This window comes from Pagrus pagrus, assembly GCF_965226575.1.
Source record: "Pagrus pagrus genome assembly, chromosome: 22".
Classification (NCBI taxonomy): domain Eukaryota; kingdom Metazoa; phylum Chordata; class Actinopteri; order Spariformes; family Sparidae; genus Pagrus; species Pagrus pagrus.
Window position 1 is genome coordinate 1,943,463 of NC_140204.1, and position 7,018 is coordinate 1,950,480.

At 45.9% G+C, this 7,018-nt stretch overlaps 1 protein-coding gene across 1 annotated transcript in view; it reads left to right on the forward strand.

Moving 5' to 3' along the window:
• Positions 1–518: 518 nt before the first annotated feature.
• The window catches only part of npy2rl (neuropeptide Y receptor Y2, like), a 48,015-nt gene continuing 41,515 nt past the window's right edge, over positions 519–7,018 (forward strand). The window contains exon 1 of the mRNA XM_084344289.1: positions 519–897. The gene's annotated coding sequence lies outside the window, so the exon portion shown is untranslated. The remainder of the gene's footprint in view (positions 898–7,018) is intronic.

The following is a 7,018-nucleotide window of genomic DNA, read 5'->3' on the forward strand; positions in this document are numbered from 1 at the left end:
TTACACATTTATTGGACCTGACACACACACACACACACACACACACACACACACACACACACACACACTGACATCTGAATACATATTCCTCCTCCCTCCTCTTGTCTGCAGCTGTTATCAAATCACCTCTCTCCTCCTCCTCTTCATCTCCTCCTTTCCTTCTCTTCTCCTCTTCATCCTCACTCTCTCTCTCCTTTACTTTTGACCTCCCTGCTTCCTCCACCTCTCTCTGTTCCTCTTCCTCCACTTTTTTTTTACTCCATGCTCACCACCCCCCTCCTCCCCCAACAGCCACCTCTTCTCCCTCTCTCTCTCTTCTCCCTCTCCCTAAAATCCACCCCCTCCCTTCTCTCTCTCACCCGTCCCTCCCCTCCTATCCCTCCCTCAGCTCGCCTCCACCCCGCCAGAAAAGAGAAAACAAACCTCCTCCCCTCGATCTGATCCTCCACTCGGCTTTTACGCGCCGTGCGTAAAGCGCTTCACTCTGGTGTCCGTGTCCAGAGCGCACGGACGGACGGAGAGAGAGAGAGAGCAGAGCTGGCTGAAGAGGAAGAGCAGGACGGTTGCTGTTTCATTAAAGCTCCTCGGCTCCTCGGAGCGCTTCCGTCGCGGGACACATGGATGAATCCACCGGCGGGTTCCGCTGAGCCAAAGTGAGAGGAAGGCGGATGTCAGCGCTGCTCTGAGGCGGGATTGTGTGTTTTTATTCCTAAAAACCGGGAAAACTAAGAGGAGGTCTGGCATCCCGCTCCGATCAGAGTGTCAGAGAGAGGGGGATCTGCGGGAGCGGACGCGCGAGGATCCAGAGGATGAGGATTTAAACTCACAACCCCGCAGCTACACCTTCACACGGTTTATATCTGTGAGCGCCGCGGGGACCCGGAGACACGCACAGAGGTCAGTGTGTCACTCACCCGCACGCACCAACACACACACACTGTGGGACGAACGCGGCGGCGATAAACGCGCACACACGCATCGGTGTCACAGTAATCACTCACACACACACGCGCGCTCAAAACCGTTCGTGTGCGTGTACGTGCACGTGCATACTATAGATTACGATGTACAGTAGAGTGCTGTCAGGTGAAAAACACGTATCTGCACGTTTGTGATTTTTGTTTTGTTTATTTCATGTTTTTTAGTTTTTTAATTTAGTTAATATTAATGAACTAAAAACATCAAAATAACCTAAAATATCAACTAGAAAAGACCAAATAAATACAACCTACACATAACGCAGGTCTGACAAACTGTACTGTTGCAGTTGTGTAATGTAATATTGAATTTCTCCTATGAGGGATCAACGCAGGTCCAGGTCACTGCACTATATATATATTTACCATATCAATGAGGTAATAATACAAAGTATTTTCCAGCAGGCTGTTCTCAGAGGAAAATAAGCTCCCAGAACAGCTAGAAAGGTGGCAGGGTCCGCCACATATAAACAAGTAAAACAGTATAAATTGTGTTTGTGAACACAGAGCGAGGGAAGAGTCAGTCAGTGAAGATCCTTCTCTTCTGATTAAAATGTTGTTTCTCAAAACTACGTAGTGCTCCTTTAAGTACAGTTCTGCTGTGGCTGCAGTTCACTTCAGTGAAGATTCATCCAGGTCGTGTCGAGGTCTGAAACGAAGGCAACTGGACTCGCTTCAGTTCCTTGAAGATGTTTCATCAAGAACTGAAGAATTTCTTCATGAAGCACTTTTTAAAATGTTGTATGTAGCCTGTTCTCATCCCCAGCGCGGTGAATACAGTCTACATGAAGCGCCCCTCATGTGCAGCAGTGTGCAGAGAGAGGAAAGTCAGGGTGGTTGGACGGTCCGACGCTGACGAGTTTGCGTTTCTTTTCTGACCACGAGTCGAGAGGATTTTGTTTTTAATTGAAGTCATGTACGTAAGTCAACGCACATGAATCTCCTTCTCTTCTCCTCGTCATCCTCACTCTCTTTTCCTTCTTTCCTTTCCTTCAACCTCTCTTTGTTTCTCCTCCTCCACTTTAACTTTCCGCCTCTTTTTCCTCCACCTCTCTCACCCATCCCTCCCTCAGCTCACCTCACCCCCCAGAAAGGAGACAACACTCCTCTCCTCCACTGATCTGATCCTCCACTCGGCTTTTACGTGCCGTGCAGAAAGCGCTTCACTCGCAGTGTCGACTAACAAAACTCACACAGTCGTTTTAACAGAAAGCATGATCTTTCCCTAGACAAGTAGTTTTGGTGCCTCAACAACCCAAACCCCAGAATAAATAATAATGAGTGGAGAGTGTCCCGAGGTCTCCTTAGACATATCCAATGGTGTCACCCTTACAAATGTTGAAACCTAAATGAAACGCAACCAAAGTACGTCTACTACGTCTTAAATCCCTTTAGGTTGAATTTTTCTGTTTCTCTCTGGACACAGCACTGTGGTTACGCTCTGGTTAGGATGAGGAGAACATCATGGTTTGGCTTCAAATACCTGTTTTGGTCGCCAACACAGCTGCAGATGTCCCGAGGTCTCCTGACAAATATCCAGTGGTGTCACCTTCACAAATACTAAAAGATTTAATGAGTTGGGAGTGAAGATGGCCTGAAACAATACAAGACATGTTAATTCAGCTGAAGCTGAGAGTCGGTGCAGATCCAGACCTTCTGGAGGAATAAACATCCAGACTTGCTGCTCTGATCCGGAGCCGTTTACCGACGATAATATACATATTATATCTTTAAATGGAGTATTTTTACTCTGTAGTTTTACTTCTTTTTACTTAAGTAAAATACATGAATACTATGTTTTACAGTAAAGTTGTTGTTTTTTTCATCGACAGTGAAATAACTCTAAACGTATTATTTTATTTGGTTATCATAAAGTGCACCTGTCTCATTTTTAGGGCAGAATCATAACCAAGCTCCAAAACAACATTTGGTGTGATTCCCAGGCAGCGTTATTCTGCTGTTTAATGAGCGAGAAGCAACATGCACACACATTCACGTAGAAATGAAGCCGCTCCTCTTATCCTCTTTATGATAAGGGGAGCCAGAGGATGCTGTTTAAACATTAAACCGTGCCAGTGTGTGTGCAGCAGTGTGCAACCACCTAAATTCAGGTCGGACAAACTTTTGATACCTGCAGCAGTGATGCACACAGAAGTCTGAGCCGTCATGGGAGAAACTTTCCAAAGTCCAGATGTGATCCTGTTGTCTGTGCGCCCGTAACGAAGACTGAGGAGCAGACAGGAAATTCAATTCAGATTTTGGAGCTCTTATCTTTAAAAGAAATCACATCAGAGGCGTAATGAGGCGTAATGTTTCCCTCGGAGCCGACAGCTGGTGACCCATTTCTAATGATTTATCGCTCTGACCAAATTTTAATATCTTCACCCTTCGATTGCTGCTCTTGCTGTTCCTAGAAATTGAATCTGTGACTCCCGGCGTCTGTGGGGATTATTTGTTGGATGTTGGATGATATTACAGTTTATCCAGAAACTCATCATGTCACTTTTCGGGACGGGACTGGAGGGGTTTCCTCAGAGCTGTGAGTGCAGACTGTGCTCCTGTACAAAAACAGCCATTTTTATGCATTAAGTTTGGTTGCAAGTCGTGTGTTTCGACTGGGGCTCTCGACTAAAACCTGCACAACAATCAGATTAGATTGTACAGAGAAAAAGTGAACAAAGTTGAGTTGTCACTTTAAAGAGTTGTGGCTGTGAGATGTGGTTGGAAAGCTCCTTATTTCTAAGAGTAAGAATGACCTTTGGCTCTACGTTCTGGCTGTTTTCCACAGCGATAAGAGTTTTCCATCGATGGATGTGTGTGTGTGTGTGTGTGTGTGTGTGTGTGTGTGTGGAAACCTCTGGGGATCGAACCTGCAGTTGTGTGTGTGCAGTGTGCTGAACCTGATAACCAGGTGATCGCAGACATAAATCCTCTGTCGGTGGTTGAAAAAAACAGTCAAGTAAAAGTCCTCAATTCAAAACTCCATAAGAATTATCAGGACATTTACGTAAAGTATCAAAAGTAAAACACGTTGGTCCCCGTGACTGATAAGTTATCATAATATTATAAATACTGAAGCGCCGATGCTACAGCAGTGTTTTAGTCCAGTGATTCCCAACATGAGGGTCGAGGCTCTCTAGGGGGACGCAGTTAAAATCTAAAGGGGGCTTGAGATGATTAACAGAAGAGGACAGAACAAAAATGAAGTTCTGATTTCTGAAGTTAACCCAGTTTTGCATCTGTGTTACACTGACCCAGAGGTTTATTGGTTTTTATATACACAGAAAATACATTTTTTCAAGGAAGAGGAACAAAAGTTCTCTTTAACAGTCATTAAATGATTGAGGCAGAGAGATCGACAGCTCATCATAATGCAGACGGCAGAAATATAAACTGTTTGCTTTCCGACAGGGTCTTATAAGTCATGACGTGTGGTTTCCTGATTTGTCACATCCATATCATGTGACCCCTCTCAGGAAAAATAGTTATTTCACAGCAGACTGACTGAAGCTACTGTTAAAAGGTTTTCAAACTAAAATGGAGCCAGCAGTGTTTCAGTTCATGCAGGAGATGCATGAACATCTGGCATGAACGTAGCAAAAAGTATGCATTTTAAAAAGGGAAGTGTGGAAGCAGCCTGAGACGCACCTGTTTCCTCCAGCCTCTCTGTCTTTTTCAGGCTCATTAGCTTCTGGGGCTTTTCCACCGGAGTCAAATCGAGCTGTACCGATTTTGCATTTCCATCACCATCGTGTTCGCTTTAAGCTGTTTCTGGAGTCGTTCAGTTACTGCTGGTGAAAAGACGTTTCCTGATTGTGCTTCTTCATGATAAAATGTTTTAAATAAGTAAATAACAGAGGAGTTTTATTGTGAAGATGACGTGTGTTTGCCAACGTAATAATGGTGCTCCGCGTGCGGCTTTTTACAATACCGCTGCGAGGCGGACGGGTGCAGCTGGAAATGTCCTCATGTCTCTTCAAAAATATCCAGTGGCTTCACGCTAACAGAAGTTAAAAAAACATGTTGAAGACTCTCTGTGTGGCTAGGCTCACCTGAAAGTCAGCTCCTGTACGTGTGATGTAGATGTGAAATGTTAATATGATAAACATGACACGTAGAAACATGAGCTGCCAACATTTTCATTCTGGTGACCAGGCATGATCGCAGCTGCAGACATCTTAATTACAATCACTTTCCTCTTGAAGGTTTCTTAATTTCTGATAACGGCGGGGCGGCTTCCAGTCTAATTTCTGTGAAAAGCTTCTGTTCTGATTCATTTCATTCAGCTAAATTACCAAGATTTTCATCAGCTGATTACAAAAGCTGGGTTTTGGATCCAAAATCTGACCAATCAGACGGCAGGACGGCGTGTGACTCGTGAGCGGACGGCGTCAGAGCTTCACAGGACGGCGGCCGTTTCTCTCAGCAGACGAGCGTATCCGTTTACATGCTCATGTAATCACAAAGGCCTGCAGCTCGCCGTCCTGCTGCGCTGGGACCTCGCTGCCAATCGCCGTTTAATGGCCCCCTGCTGCGGCCGACACACACACACACACACACACACACACACACACACACACACACACACACACACACACACGTCTGCTTAGAAACACACACCAGGATTCAGCATTCAGCATGATTTTTATTGTCTCACTTTCTGTCTGATAATGAGTGTACCGCGGCTACAGGTGTTGGCCAATTAGACAAACACACACACACACACACACACACACACACACACACACACAAGGAGCTGATCTGGTGGCTGCTGAGCTTCAACACACAACTTTTCTCCTCTGGACAGAAAGGGTTGACTTGAAGCCCCGCCCTCTGTCATGTATCATCACCTGTCAATCATTTGGAGGGCCCGCCTCCAGCCCTGAAGGTTCAGACATCGGCGCCACGTGTGTTCGTTAAAGAGGCATCCGATGAAGTGATGTTTCCTCATTTGTCTCCTGTGAGGAAAGGGAAGAAGGGAAGGAGACAGAAGTGAACAAATGATGCTCCTTCTCTCATTTTCTTTATGAGCTGTCGTCATGAGATGATGAAATGTGTAGCCGTGGCCCTGAAGAGGTGAAGGGAAGAGAGGAGGGGAGGGGAAAAGAGCAAGTACTGGAGAGGAGGGGTAGGAAAGGAAGAGGTAGGGAGATAGAAGGAAGAGGTAGGAAAGGAAAGGACAAAGCAGGAAGGAAAGGAAGTAAGAGAGGGTATAGGAGCTGGTAAGGAGAGGAAATGAGGAAGTAGGAAATGAGGAGCTGGGAAAGGGAGGGTAGGAAATCACAGGAGTGTGTAGGAAAGGAGAGGAGGTAGAAAAGTAAATGAGAAAGGATGGAAGGATAGGAGTGATGAGTTAAGGAAAGATGGGATTAGATGAATGGAGGTGGGGAAGGAAAGGAAAGGAGGAGGTAGAGGAATGGTGGTGGAGGTGACGAGGATAGAAGAAGCTAGGGAAGGAGAGGAGGGGGTAGTGAAGGAAATGAGCATGAAGGGAAAGGAGAAGAGGAGAAAGGAAAGGAAAGGAAAGGAAAAGGCAGGGAGGAGGAAAGAGAGAAAGAAGGAAACGAGAAAAAAAGGAGAGAAACTATCTCATCCTTCCTTCACTCCCCTCTCTCTCTTTCTGCCCACTGGTCTGTTATCATGTCTCTCGCCCTCCTCCATCATCCTCCCCCATCTCTCTTCTCCTCTGTCTGTTTGTGCCCTGACGGCTGACGACACGTGGCCTTCATGTCCCTGTTCGTCAGCGGTTTCCATTCTGGCTCGGACCCTCTGGGGACCGGAAAGGTTTCATGAGAGGAGACACGAGTCCTGCCGGGATTTAAAGGAGAACAATGCCGGCAGTGAAAAACAAAGGGATGGATCGATCTGAGCTGCTCGACTCTGATGGATTCAGAGCCAGTTCTCTCAATGCACATTTAGCATGCTAACATTTGCTCATTGAGCTAAACAGGAATTCGGTGAATCAAAGTATCGGACAAATTGAAAATGACCTGATGATGCTCTCGATGAAAAGTTAGAGGATCACCAGTGATTACAATTCC